We start from the raw sequence: 15,826 nt of genomic DNA, 5'->3' as shown, positions 1-15,826 counted from the left end.
GGAACAGCACTACCCTCTCTTTGCCTGCGAGTCAACAACCTCCAAAAAGAGCCCTCGTCTCGATTTTCGACTGCCTCCAGCAACTTCTGCCAGATCTCAAATTCCCAGTTTTTCTTCGCTAGATTCAGGGCCTTAGTGTAACTAACTCTAGCGGTCCTGATCTCCTCCTGTGAGTGCTTGCGGAGGGCCAATTTAAGGTTGAGCCTAGCAAGGTCGCAGTCATTGTTAAACCATTCCCTGGATCGGATAGCATCTGGAGAATGTCTCACAGTGGTTTCTTTATAAAAAACATTCTGTAGAAAATTTATCAATTCAGTATGAATTTTCATGATTGGAAGACTATCGACCTCTTGCTTTTCAAGACCAGAGAACAGCTGTAGAAAGGAAGAATAAATTTGTTTAACCAAAAGTGGGTTAGATATAACTTTTGGCCAACTAACACGAGTTTGCCTGGAGTTTAGGGAAGGGATCGGAACATCAGTGATCTCTAGGTGTTGAGTTCTCCCAAATGCTTTGTTGAATAGAGTAAGGCATAGAGGGTAATGATCGCTGTCATGACGGAATTCAACCTTCATATCCAGAATGTGTGACCAAAGCCTGATGTCAACAAAAAAATTATCGATAGTTGCCACTCACTTCAGCTGCTGTTTTGAAAGTTTTGGGGTGATTCATCAACCGGGGGCTGAGAAAAACAGGGGGTCCCAAAACACATTTTCCCCATGTGTTTTCTCATAGGGTCTTTAGACACAACTACAGAACGAACCACTGAGTGGAATTACCCCACATTTGACAGAATGGTAAATTTTGGTGTGCATATCGTGCTTTTTGTGATTTGGTGTAAATCCAGTCAGTAGTTTTAGAGATATTAAAGGAATAAGAAATATAGATAGCTAGGGCTGCTGATCCTCTGCTGCCAAAGAAATGCCCTGATTGGCTGACTACAAACTGAGAAAAAAGTTGTGGCCGCCATTTTGTTCATAGGCTTGGTACGGTGGGGGTAAAATAACAGTGAAAAGTGAGATAAGGGGTTAGGATAGAAATATCCTGACCGCATAGCATGGATGGACAAGTCCTTGAGGATCCCACCATGACTGAAAAATTGGGAATTTCATTTTTGGCCAATTCGCGGATCCCCATCGGGGCCCAGCGCGAACCCTCGTGTAAAACCGTGAGGGTTCTGTGGATCCGCTTTGGAACCGTGAACCTGGAGCAGATTGCAAATCCAGAGACCAATGGAAAAAATACACACACAACCAACCTGGGTGGGGTTGGTAGCAAGTAGGGGGGTTGAGTGCACAGCCTGGCCATGGACCAAAGGCCATGCATGGCATGGTTTTGGCAGTTAGTGGGTGGTTGGGTGAAGGGCCTGGCCCTGTGGCCATCCCATTTTTTGAGCACGGCAGAAGGCCATGTGCAGTGTGGGGGTGGCAGTACGTGGGTGGTTGGGTGCAGTACTTGGCATCAGCCAGGCCTGCAGCTTTGGTCATGCACAGCGTGGGGTTGCCAGTATGTGGGGGGGTAGGGCTCAAAGGTTATAGGGTCATTATAGTTAGGAATTAGCATCTAAAACCCATAGAAATGCATAAATATATATATATATATATATATATATATATATATATATATATATATATATATATATATATATAGTTCTGACTTTCTGGTCTGCCCTGATTTTTCGCTTTCTTGATTACCTGGTTTTTGACCTTTTACTGTGAGGGAGCCTCCAATTGGGGACTCACCTACAATAAACTCATGGTAAAATGGACTGTGTGTGGTTACCGCAGGTGCTGCCTTACTAAGTAAAGGGTGCCATGGCGCAGCAGGAGTAGGAGCCCCCGGGCTGGTTACATGTGATCACGTGGCACACGTGTGCGCACCTGTGTGAGGGCTGCGCAGGAGGATTTCTGGTGTGTGCAGCCCAAGAACTGTGCTTAGGTAGCCTGGCGCAGAAGGGACTAGGCAGAGTGGGTAGTGACCATGAGTCGGCCTCATGAGATGGGTGTACACATGTGAGGGATAGTCAGTGTGCTTACTGTCTTTTAACAGTACGGACATTCCATTAATTGTCAATGGGAGAGGATGGCCTAGGGTGCAAGTCCAGTCCCCTAGGGTCCACAGAGACCAGCGTCACATCAATGTACACTGTAACCTGTATGAAAAGAATAATGCAGTAGGTTATGAAGGCATAGTTGCACAACATATGGGTCATCCAGGAACGTCATCTTTCTCTGACTCAGCTCAGGATTAGGATCAATTATTGCTCTGTCCAGCTGCCTGAGGAGGGCCGTGCATCAATCAGCCAGCTGTCATCCTGTGCCAGTAAACGGGCGGAGAGGCCTGGAAAGAATGTCAAGGCGGAGGGGCTGAGACTTTCAGACCACATGTGGCACTAACACCTCAATGACACCATTTTGAGCTATCCCAGAAGACTGTGCGGGAAGGAGGGGATGGGGCAAGGAAGTGATGTGGCACATCTGGATTGGACAAAGGTGCAGGCCCGATGGACACTTCCGCACCCACTTACAATTTCTTGCACCGGGGAGAGCGCTATCTCTTGGCTGTGCTTCACGGCAAGACAGTGTGACTGTACACAGGCGTCATCGACAACTTGAAGGAAGAACCCCCTGACTGCCCCCTGGGGTAGGGACTCGGCCACTGAAGGACTTCAGACCCAGTGAGGCACATGCCAGTGCCAGGTAAGCTGGTCCCCTTACCCCCCTAAGGACTTGTTAGGGGAAAGACTGGGCTGGCGCAAGGAGATGGCGCTGCCCATGAGAAAAAGGAAGTCACCCAGAGGAAAGGCTGGTGCAGGGAGTCAGTGAGTCTGGCTCCATGCAATCTGGGATCCTTCTAGGCCAGAAGGCCTAACAAATGTGCTAATGGTGGCAAGGGGTCGCCACCAGGAGCAAAACGACACCAAGATCATCAAAAGCAGCCTCTGGGGGCCCGAGATATCACAAGGAGAAGACCCACGACCTTTACCCTTTCCCGAGCGAGCAGCGAGGCTCGTGGGGCTCTGCTGCTGCTTGAGACTGTGCCCCTGGGTTGGGCCAGGGCCTGGCGGCTACTCCTAACTAAAAGTAAAGCTGGGGGACCCCATTGCGCCCACTGTGAATCCTAGCAGAGGGGTCCCAGACCCCAAATGAAGGGCTGGTTCCTGCAGCAGCACCTGGATGTGCTGGTTGTGCGGGGAGCCAGTGAGGGTGGCCAGGGGTGGGCTCCCTGTGCCACCCACCAACAGGGAAGCCATACCTGGTATGGGGGTATCCTGGTGGACTGGAGACCTCCCAGTTGCGGGGCTCCAACTCTGGCAGAATCGCGGCTCTCTCTGGCACAGTGGGTGAGCAGCTCATTACCTTTGCATATTGCCCACAAGACCTTGCAAGGCCCAGCATCTTTCTGAGCTCTGTTCTCAGCTCGTGGTGGCCCCAGGAAGATGGGACCACCACCAACCAAGTGCCTATGGACAGAGAGGAGCTGCAGGAGCAACGCAGCCTCCCCCCAACTCAAAGTTTGTGCCCCCACCCTAGGTTGGGTGGGACAAAGTAATTATCACCCCCCCCCCCAACGGTTCCAATGTAATATGAAGCACATGCTTGTTTGAACTTTTGTTCTTTGCTTGGGCAGCTGTGTTATCTAGGGGTGTGGGCTTGTACCTTACAATGTTTATCAAGGGTAATCTGAGAGTCATAATTCTAATCTGCAAAGTTTTCCTGCATTTCTCCACATGTTTTTGTTTATGCTTATTTGAGTAATGAGACTGACAGGGAACATTGGCAAAGGTGATGTACATTATTGCAAAATGTAGGTGCTCTCACTCCAGTTTACAGTCAAATATTGCATGGGGAAGCAAGTAAATGTTTTGCCATGTGGGTTTCTGGGTTATATTTCTCCTTGGGGGAGACAAGAATGATTACACAATGTCATCCAAAAGTAATTCCATCAATTTGTGTTTATTTGTAAATTGTTGCATAGTATTGAGTAGTGTGTGTAATAAATGCACTTTTACTTTATCAAAAAAAAGCACAGACTGGACAATCATTTATTGAGTGTCATTATTGTGTGCTCATGAATGGAGATTACTAGCCCACACCACCTCCCTTGATTAAGTCTTGGACTGCTCTGCTACCCTACGAGAGTCAAGTGTAACAATGGGGTGTTTGGTTCCCAGGGGTGGTCGAGTGCGGACCCATTACATCTATCTATCTATCTATCTATCTATCTATCTATCTATCTATCTATCTATCTATCTATCTATCTATCTATCTATCTATATATATATATATATATATATATATATATATGCAAAAACCAAAGGAGAACTCTGGGAAGTTCCCAAATTTAGGTGGAGAGCAGCTCTAGTAAGGAGCACCCTGCAACACCAGCAACACTCTAAATTTGCTCACCTCAAATGTCTGCTTATCTAGCAAAGTTTTTAAGCATAGAATCAGCACAGTGCTATCCATGCCAAGCTAGATAGTGACAAAGGGCCTCATTCCGACCCTGGCCGGCGGCGCCCGCCAGAATACCGCTGCGCGGTCAAAAGACCGCTGCGGGTATTCTGGGTTTCGCTCTGGGCTGGCGGGCGACCGCCAGAAGGCCGCCCGCCAGCCCAGCGGGAAACACCCTTCCATGAGGATGCCGGCTCCGAACGGAGTGGAAGGGGTGCGACGGGTGCAGTTGCACCCGTCGCAATTTTCAGTGTCTGCCAATCTTTGTGGGGCCCTGTTACGGGGGCCCCTGCAGTGTCCATGCCATTGGCATGGGCACTGCAGGGGCCCCCAGGGGCCCCACGACACCCCATACCGCCATTCTCTTCCTGGCGGCCAAAACCGCCAGGAACAGGATGGCGGTATGGGGCTCGGAATCCCCATGGCGGCGCAGCAAGCTGCGCCGCCATGGAGGATTCCCCAGGGCAACGGTAAACCGGCGGTACACCGCCGGTTTTCCGTTTCGGACCGTGGCTGTACCGCCGCAGTCAGAATGCCCATGGGAGCACCGCCAGCCTGTTGGCGGTGCTCCCGCGGTCGTTGGCCCTGGCGGTTTTTACCGCCAGGGTCAGAATGACCCCCAAAGTCTTTTGCCACTTGTACAGCAAAATCTTTAAGCGTAAGATTGACGTTTATATATAAATCCAAGAAAGAAGAGACTCAAACAGATGGTCTCAATAAAGAGCAAAAATATATTTCCACTCAATGTCAGCTGTGTAGCCACTGAGCAAACCATCTTGTACTACCTGAGGAAGGCGGACTCACTGCATCCATTAGGATCCAGATTTTTGCCCTGGCTGGCTGTTGTTTATTTGTGACCCTTCATCATACATATATATATATATATATATATATATATATATATATATATATATATATATGTATAACCTAGTGGCGTTCTCCACTAGTTAGTTATAGTTACAACCTATTTTCTATATAGAAAGCGTTTTTTTAGCTGCCTATATCTTTGGCGCCACTTGACAAATCTTCACAAAACGTTCCCAAAAAAGTTGCCAGTTCCGTCAGCTGCTACCTGGAAAGTTTTGGGGTGATCCATCCAGGGGGGCTGAAAAAAAGGGGGGTCCCAAAATACATTTTCCCCATTCATTTTTTCATGGGGATTTTGAACAGTGTTAGCGCTAAAACTACTGTACGGAATGACTCCAAATTTGGCAGGAAGGTAAGAGAAAGAGTGGTTTTTATGTTTTGGTGTAATTCCTTTCAGTAGTTTTTGAGAAATTAGGGGGAAAACACATTTAGATATCTAGGAACACAAAGGATTTGCGACCCCTAATGATCTTGTGCTGAGATCTGTTTGGATGATAACACTTCAAAAACAGAAGCTGTTGAAGTGTTGTCAGCCATCTTGGGACTCAGCTGCTTTTTTTAAACAGTAAATAAATTTTTATGATAAATCCCCCCAAAAAACTCATTCTAAGTTTATGAAATATTAAAGCCAAAAAAAATCTCTTTCTCTCTCATTTCCTTTCTCTCTTTCAATCAGTTTCAATTTCAATCAATTTCTCCCACTCACACACCCACTTAGACACTTATGCACCCACTCACAGACCCACTCAGACACTCACACACCCACTCAAACACCCACTGACACCCTCATGCAGCCACTCACAGACCTGCACAGACACTGACACACCCACTAAAACACTGATTTACGCACTCTCACACCCAGACAGACAATCTGACAGCCACTCTCACCCCCAAATACACCCTCTCACACCTATTCTCACAGCAAGAGAAGCTGCAGCTAATTCCTGCCATGCACTGTAAAAGGTATGTGCACAGTGAGGGTTTGGGTGAAAGACGTGCACGGTTGGGTGCTTATAGGGGGTTGGCCTCAGGGCCTGGCCCGAAGGCCGTGCATGGCGGTGCTTGGATTAATGTAAAATTACTATGGGGGTCATTCTGACCCCGTCCGGCGGCGGAAAAGACCGCCTCAGGTATTCTGGGTTTCCCGCTGGGCTGGCGGGCGACCGCCAGAAGGCCGCCCGCCAGCCCAGCGGGAAACACCCTTCCATGAGGATGCCGGCTCCGAATGGAGCCGGCGGAGTGGAAGGGGTGCGACGGGTGCAGTTGCACCTGTCGCGATTTTCAGTGTCTGCATGGCAGACACTGAAAATCTTGGTGGGGCCCTGTTACGGGGGCCCCACGACACCCCATACCGCCATCATGTGCCTGGCGGCAAAAACCGCCAGGAACAGGATGGCGGTATGGGGGTCGGAATCCCCATGGCGGCGCAGCAAGCTGCGCCGCCATGGAGGATTCCCCAGGGCAGCGGAAAACCGGCGGTACACCGCCGGTTTTCCGTTTCTGACCGCGGCTGTACCGCCGCGGTCAGAATGCCCAAGCGAGCACCGCCAGCCTGTTGGCGGTGCTCCCGCGGTCGTTGGCCCTGGCGGATTTTACCGCCAGGGTCAGAATGACCCCCTATATGTTAAAAAAAAACTAGAAATTCACTGGAAAAACCAAAGGTTACAGGGATGTTATAGTTACAAAATAGAATTTAAAAAAAATAGAAATTCACTTAAAAAAACTAAAGGTTACAGGGAAGTTATACTTAAGCTCACATTTTAAATGTACAAAACCATAGGAATTCAACAGTTATAGTAAGAGTTACCTCCAGTAACTATAACTCGTGCCCTAAGGTAACTATATCTCACTCCCTTGCCTTGCACTGCAAATTACTAAACAAATTACAGCAATCATGCCATCTTTCCTAGCATCATTGATAATATAAATGTAATATTTGGATAACATTTTTGACAAAAAAACTGTGCATGGGGGCATGAGTTATAGTTACTTTAGGGCACAATATATGATTGATATATATATATATATATATATATATATATATATATATATATATATATATATTTCCATATTCGTGGATGTGAGCTAACTGCAAAGCCCTGAATAATTGGCCACAACCAGAAAGGAAAAGTTCTGCCACCATTTTGTTTCTTTTCTGGGACCCTGATGAAAAAACAGAAATAAAAACAACATAAGGAGACACAATAGAGGTATCCAGACCCCATAGGACACATGAAGGCGTCTCTAAGGGACCCCTCATGGACAAAATATTGCAGATTTTTATTTTTTGCCTGATCTGTAGATCCACCGCAGCACACAGAGTGATCCTGGTATAAATCTGCACTGGATCCACAGATCTGAATCCAAATGGAATAAAAAAACTCACCCTCTTACATAACATACACCTGCTGCACACGGCAGAAGGCCGTGAGCAGTGTGGGGTTCGGTGCATTGAGGGAGACTGGAGCAATGTCCTGGCTGCAAACCAGGCCCTAAGGGTTCCTCCACCACACACAGTCTTCGGTGATGGCTGTATTAACATTCAATATTTATATATCACTTTATGTTCAAAAACATAGAAACTCATTGAAAATACCAAAGGTTACAGGGATGTTATAGTTAGATTCACGTTTTACCTACACAAAACCATAGAAAATCAGCAGTTATTCTTCTAGTTATACTTATCTGAAGAAATTATACCTCATGCTGGAAAGTAATTTGAAGCCATGAATTACAGTTTCTTCACATAAGCATAACTGTAGGTGTAACTATAATTACTGAATTTCTATGGGTTTGAGCGGGTAAAACATTAACCTAACTATAACGTCCCTGTACTTTTAGTATATATATATATATATATATATATATATATATATATATATATATATATATATATATATATATATTGCCACCTCCATTCTCCATGGACCACCATCTTCCAGGGGCAAACCCTAAAAAAGAAAGGGGATCCGATTCTGAGCCACAAAGCCCTGAGGGCTACCACCTGCCCAAGGCTACTTCCACACTGGAGGGGGGCGTGTGGCCCTCCTCGAGGAGCTACTGATAGCTCTGGGAGCTGCCCCCCCAGAGCCAGCTCCTGCTATGTCTTGGGGTGCCCACCCTCAGGACATAGCTGTTTTCTGTGACTTGGCTGCAGCTTTGACAGCTGCAACCAAGTCACAGCAAACAGGTCTGCTTTGACAGGTCCTGCTGTCAGAAAGCAGAGTTTTCAGCTGTCTTCCCTGCACGCAGATATGCGTGCAGGAAAGACAGATGATAACATTGCTCCAGCAATCACGGAGCTGCTATTAAAAGCAGCTCTTTGCTTTCTGGAGCAAAGGCGGCTCACACAGATGGCGGGAGCCGGCTGGGGCTGCAGGGAGGCCTTGAGGCTCCCTCCACAGTCCTAGATAGACAGTAAAGGGTGAAAAATACAAAATAAATCAACAGGGACCATGGGGAGGCCTTGAGGTTCACCCTGCGATCCTAAATAGCCCGTAAAGGTCAATTAAAAAGTTTTTTTTTAATGAACTAACCGAACGTTGAAGGTCAAAGACCCTCTCCTGAGAGTTGTGGGTTCACCTCCAGGTGTATCCAGAGACATTTTCCTCCTTACATTTATTTTCAACTGCAAATGTGTAAGGGTCATACTGAACGGTGATCTTACTATTTTTAAATCGCAAATACATTTTTCTTTTCCAATTGTGCCGAAATATCACATTCTAAGTATATCATACATCAAAGCCTAAAAAACTCTCCCTTTCTTCCTCTCTCTTTCAATCTCTTTCTCTGACTCACATACCCACTCAGACACTTATGCAACCACTCACAGACCCACTCAGACACTCACGCACACACTCACTGACCCACTCAGACCCTCGTGCACCCACTCACAGTCCCATTGAGACCCTAATGCACCCACTCACAGACCCACTCAGACACTCATGCACCCACTCACTGACCCACTCAAACTCTCACACACCCACTCAAAGACCTACTGAAACCCTCATGCACCCACTCACAGACCCATTCACACACTGATGTATCCACTAAAACACTGATTTACGCACGCTCACATCCAGACAGACACTCTCACAGCCATTCTCACCCCCATATCCAACTCTCAAACCTATTCTCACACCCAGATAAGCCTCGGCCAACTCCCACCACACACTGCCAAAGGGCTGTGTGCAGCGTAGAATTGGGTGTTTAGAGGGGTTGGCCCAAGGGTGTGGCTGCAGGCACCAGTTATGACTCTATCCAATAGTAATTTTACTCCAAATCTATGAATTTCAATATTGTACAGTTCTCATGTAGTTGATTGGTCCTCATCATCCGGCTCGTCAGGTATCGAAAATGTTGCATCTTCTTCTCCAGTCAGTGTCTATATTGTTCGAGTCCTGGGAAAGTACACTCAGAGCGCTTTACACACTATTTGCTACATTCTAATTCCATCATCGCCTGTCCGTCGGTTCACGTAAAGGTTTCAGCTAAGCAAATGTTATTAAACAATGAGCAGTTCACGGTTAGTTCATCTTGTCCGTATTTTCCACTAAATGCGAAGAAATACAGCTTCTGTATGAGGCCTGGCAAACTTAGGCCAAAACATTAGCTAAGTTAAGGTCTACCATCATTGCAAAACATAAGTTACATCTTTCAATATGACATACTACTACGTTATTTTATTACATTTTCAATATTTCACATATGTTAGTTGTTCTTTTAATATAATTCGTGAATCTTGGTGACTGCTCTCCGAGGTCACAATTTCAAACGTGCACATTATTTTTCTACATTAGTCATTTTCTACATTTTCATGATTCAAAATACATAAACATTCATTAATAATTTCTAATCAAGAGATTTGCGTTAACAATCCCTCCTCTGATGACTAAATATGTAATCACACTACTTTTTCCTTTTTCCATTCACAATTCTGTCTCTTCGTCATTGTGTCTTCTCCTTAAATCTTCCCTATAGATTCTTTCTCTATTTCATTCTTCTCTCCTCTGATTATTTTTAGACCTTTTCAATTTAATCTTTTGCCACAATTTACATAATACCCATATTACTAGTATGCAAGCAATTACAAGGTTACTAAGCCAATTCCCCACTGAAGCAAATCCTTTCCCTACCTATTCCCACACACCTGGTTCTTTCAATTCCTTCAAATCACTACTTGAGTTAGTCAGGTTAGTAAGTAAGTCTCTTATCTCCTTACTATTGTTAGGAATGTATGAGCAGCAATGCATCAAGTTAATCATTTTACAGACTCCGCCGTCCTTCACTAGAAGGATGCCTAAAGCAAGATGATTTTGAAGAGTCATAGCTCTATCCGCAGCCAATTGCGTATCTATCAGTAGAAATGCCCATGTAAAATTTATCAGCATGTTATCCACAATAGTAGACAACTTTCGAATCTTGATTGAATTCAGGATGACTCCCAATGAAGAAATCACGCCCCCCAATATATCTCCCACTATCGCAGAAGAGGATTCTCTCCTCTGTCTCTTATGATGTAATTCAATCAGTTTCTTTTCCAAGTCCTCTATCTGGTAAATCTTTGGGAACACTATTCCCAAATAACATGTCCAATACCATCTTCTTGGAAGATGGTAATAAGCATTTAGTCCACAAATATAGTAAATACCTGGAATCGTAGGGTCTGACCATTCAACATAAAAGTCCATTTACTCTGAAACAAAAACACATGCCTACATTCACTTGTTCCCACAAATACAGTATTAGTATGTGATTTTGGCCTATATATACAAAGCTTCCCTACATGTAGTGCATCTAAAGCTAGTTTCCCTTGCGTCTTAATTGCAGTGTAAGCATAATCATTTTTGTAAGTCCTTTTCTCTAAGCCTTTTTCTAATTTCTCCTTTAATGCTTTTCTCCTATCGTCAGTATGCCCTAAAAAGCTTTTCTCTAAAGGTGTAAGCCGTTCCAAACGTTAGTGTAGGTTCGTAGAATCCTCTAACCAATACTATGTCATGATCTTTAGCTACTCTACTCAAATACCTAATGATAGGAACAAAAGAAAACACTATATCATAATTGTAATAAAAATACTGAATATACTCCTGATCATAGAACCTTGTTAGTAGCAGACTACAACTTATCCCATAGGTTAGTGGAAGACTATGGAACGTAACTCCTTCCTCTACGGACGAAGGAATTTGCGTATACACAAGACAATTCTTTGCATCCATCATCTCAATATACTCAGTCAACAACCGATAGAAGACATTAGAAGAAAGCTCTCCTTGAGCATTAGTATAATCATGCAAATATCTCTCATCTGACTTAAACTTTTCCAAAGCTATTAGTGTAGTAGTTTCAAAAGTGGTAGTATGGATGGCTCCTTTCGCATCAAGAACAGACATACCCACAATCACTACAATAAACAAAATCCCGCACATAATAGCCAAACCAATGCTCATGTATTTACAGCGCTTAGCATCCCTAACTTGATTATTGAACTCAGCCATGATCTGTAAAGAATCAGAAATCAGAAGTAACTTAGGAAAGTGCAGCAAAAATAAAAAATGAAAATATTCTTCTTTCAACAGTTCAGCTTCACATTCAAGTACCCTTATCCTTGTCAATATTGATTAGCAGCTTGTCATATCCGTTTTTCAAAGTCAAATCAGGTTATCAATGTCTTTTCCAGTTGGGTTTCAATTGTCTCTTTTTCTCAAAGTAATTCTTAGATAATTTTCATCAGCTCATTTCCTTTTGATTATCTTCAGGTTACATCAAAATATTGACTCTGAACCTCTCTATAAAAAAAAAAGACATAAACTTGTGCTGCCATTCATTTGTAGCTGTGTATGCCCATTCAGGACCTGTGTATCTTTAACTTGCTATTCTCTTTGTTTTCAACTTTCAATCACCGCTCAATTCTTCTTCACTTAATTCTTCGTTTCTCGTAGTATCTACTTCTTCCTCTATTGTTTGATTTATGTCCACTTCCTTTCTTTTCTCTACTTGTGACTCAGGCCAATTATCTCCTTTCCTCGACCCTTCTGTCAATATTTTTTCTCAGGATTGGACTTTTCTCCTTTTCTTTTTCTATGGTGTTTTATCGTGATGGACCTGCAACAGGCTCAGGAGGAGTAAAATCACCTTGACTTTGATCCAACTCCACTCCCTCCCCTTCTTGGTCTGGCACTTGCTCTGTGTGTCTCTCAGAACCGTCTGCTTCTGAGAGCACCCCTGCCGAGCTAGGCTCTCCTGCTGTATCCGTCGAGATTGATTCTCCAGCACCCTCCTGTAATTCTTCACTTTCGTCTCTTACAGGGGTAATAGAGCCATCTTCCACAAGCGCTTGTTCAATTTCAGGCTCTCTTTGTTCTTTTTCTGGTTCAGGTGCTGCAACTTGTTTCACAATTGTAGGTGCTCTCAACAATGTTTTTTCATGATCCAATGGACATGCCACTTTCTTTGTGTGACTTGCATGAATCCAGTTCAGAAGTCATACACACTTTACAGCTGTCATGGTTGTCAGGATCACCTGTTAGGGTTCCCGTCAACGAGACTCCAAACACGTCTTGCGCACATGCTTGTGGATGACAACCCAATCGCCAGCTCTCAGTTTGTGCCCAGGATTGTGGATTCGTGGCAGTGTAGCGGGCCTCCACCTGCTGAGAGAAAGAGTGAACCACATCAGCCAGATCCTTGCATAGTCCAACGCCATATCATCTGTAATACTGACAAGTGCCCATAAGAATTTTGTGGGGCGACAGTCCTGTCTTCCTGTCGGATGTATTTATCATTGACATCAACATCAAAGGCAATGCATCTGGCCATTTCAGATTTGTAGCTGCACACATCTTGGCAATTCTTGATTTCAGAGTACCATTTATCTGCTCCACTAGTCCTGATGCTTCAGGGTAATAGCTACAATGCAATTTCTGCTCAATGTTTAGTGCTGCACACAAAAGTTTAATCACCTCATTATTGAAGTGTGTGCCCCTCTCTGATTCTAAAGAGATCGGGAATCCGAACCGTGGTATCAACTCTCTAAGCAACAGCTTCGCTACTGTGAGGCTATTGTTTCTTCTTGTAGGGTATGCTTCAATCCAATGACAAAAAATGCACACAATCACCAACACGTATTTCAAACCTCCACACGTAGGCATCTCAATGAAATCCAATTGCATTATGTTGAATTGACCCCCTGCTCTTCCAATGTGGCTCACATTTACCAGTGTCCCTTTTCCTGCATTTAACTGCTGACAAATAACACAGCTGCTTCTGCGGCTTATCTAAACTTAGAGGTAAACCAATCGATTCCAAACAAACGAACCAGGGCATCCCGTGCAATGTGTGCATGACCATTGTAATATCTTGCCATTTATGATAACAAACTATTTGGCAGAACCATTTGACACTCTTCTGATACCCGTAGCTCGTCCTCTCTCTGCGTGCATTTCATCTTCAACCACCCTCTTTTCTCCTCCTTGTCAACATTACTCTGCAAATTGTTCAATTCTTCCATTGTGTCAATCACTTTTAATGCATAACTTGTACATGTGGTGTTTTCCTCAGAGATCAGTTCCCATTTGTCTTTGAACGATATACAGTTCAATGCGCAAAACCTTGCGACTTGATCCGCATATCTATTTCCCAGTGACACGTAGTCCTGTGATTTCAGATGCGCACTGCATTTTACCAAGGCAATTTCTTCAGGCAATTGTATTGCATTCAACAATTCTTTTATTCTTTCACCATTTCTCACTGGTGAACCAGTAGAGGTGAGGAAACCTCTTTGCAACCGCAATTGACCAAAATCAGAACAATTCCAAATCCGTATTGGCTATCTGTATAGATAGTGACTCTTAATCTTGCAGACATAAGCATGCTCTAATAAGAGCAACAAGTTCTGCTACTTGTGCAGAATATATCCCTCGAAGCCAGGCAGCTTCTAAAGTACCTGTAATTGTGTGCACAGCATAGCCTGCTCTCAATGTTCCTGTACCATCTCTGAGACATGAACCATCAACAAAAACAATTTGATAATTTTCTTCCAACCAAGTATCTCTGATATCAGGTCTTGGTTTTGTGCACAACTCAGTTACCTCGAGACAATCATGCTCAATGTCTTCTTCCTTTTCAATTACAACAGTATCACTTGCAAGTAAGGTTGCCGGGTTCAGCACTGTACACCTTTTCAATTTTACATTTGGAGCACCTAAGATGCTTGTCTCATACTTTGTCAATCTGTCACCAGTCAAATACTGTGTTTTCGTCCTTGTCAGTAAAATCTCAACCATTACCGTCAGGGGATATCCCATCACTACTCCCTCACATTGTGAAATGCTTTAACCAACTCCGGCAACTGCACGCAAACAACCTGGTAAGGCTGCTGCAACTGGGTCCAAGGTAGCTGAAAAACAGGCTACTGGGCGATAAGCACCTCCATGGACCTGTGTCAAGACAGACAAAGAACAAGCATCACATTCATGACAAAACAATGTGAATGGCTTTGTGTAGTCAGGCATACCCAACGCTGGAGCTCTGCACAAACTCTCTCTAAACTCAGTGAATGCCTTTATTTGTTCATGATCTAATGTTATAGGATCAGTGACATCCTTATGCGTCAGTTGTTGCAATGGCTTTGAAATCTCAGCAAAATTTAGGATCCATTGATGACTATAGCCTACCATTCCCAGAAACATCCTGACATCTCTCTGTGAAGTCGGGGGACTTCCTTGCAATATCGTTGTAATCCTTTCTCTAGAAATTCTCCTTGACCCTTTCTAAATTTGATGACCCAGATATTTCACCGACTTCTGACAGTACTGTAATTTCAATGGTGACACTTGATGACCAAATTTTCCCAAATGATTCAATAGGGCAATCGAGTCGTACTTACACTTGTCCCTTGTTTTGGAGGCAATGAGTAAGTCATCAATGTATTGTACCAGAGTCGAATGATATGGCTATTCCAATGACAACAGGTTCTTTTTCAGGATTTGGTTAAACAAGGATGGTGACTCTGTGTGCCCTTGAGGAAGTCTGCACCAACTATAGACTCTGTCTAAGAATTTGAAACTAAAGAGAAACCGACTATCCTCATGAAGAGGCACAGAAAAGAAAGCTTGTGACAAGTAAACCATTCTGCAAACCATTCTGCATCACATGGAATCTGGAACATTATTACTGCTGGATTTGGCACCACAGGACAACACTTGACCACCATGTCATTTATCTTTCTCAGATCCTGCACAATTCACACCTTTCCACACAGCTTTTTCACACCCATTATCAGTGAATTACATGGGCTGCTTAGCACTTCTTTCAAGACTCCCTGCATCACAATATCTTCAATTATCTGTGCTACTTTCATCAAGACATCTTGTGGCATGTTGCACTGTGAAAGCTGCTGAAAAACTACATTCGGCTTCAAGGTAACCTCAATCGGTTCCACTCCCTTGATCAAACCCACTTCTTTGCCTGTTAGATCCCACACATTTTCCTGTACTGTTCCCTGCAAA

The sequence above is a fragment of the Pleurodeles waltl genome, chromosome 5, assembly GCF_031143425.1.
Source record: "Pleurodeles waltl isolate 20211129_DDA chromosome 5, aPleWal1.hap1.20221129, whole genome shotgun sequence".
Taxonomy (NCBI): Eukaryota; Metazoa; Chordata; class Amphibia; order Caudata; family Salamandridae; genus Pleurodeles; species Pleurodeles waltl.
Note: the sequence above shows the minus strand (reverse complement) of the source record.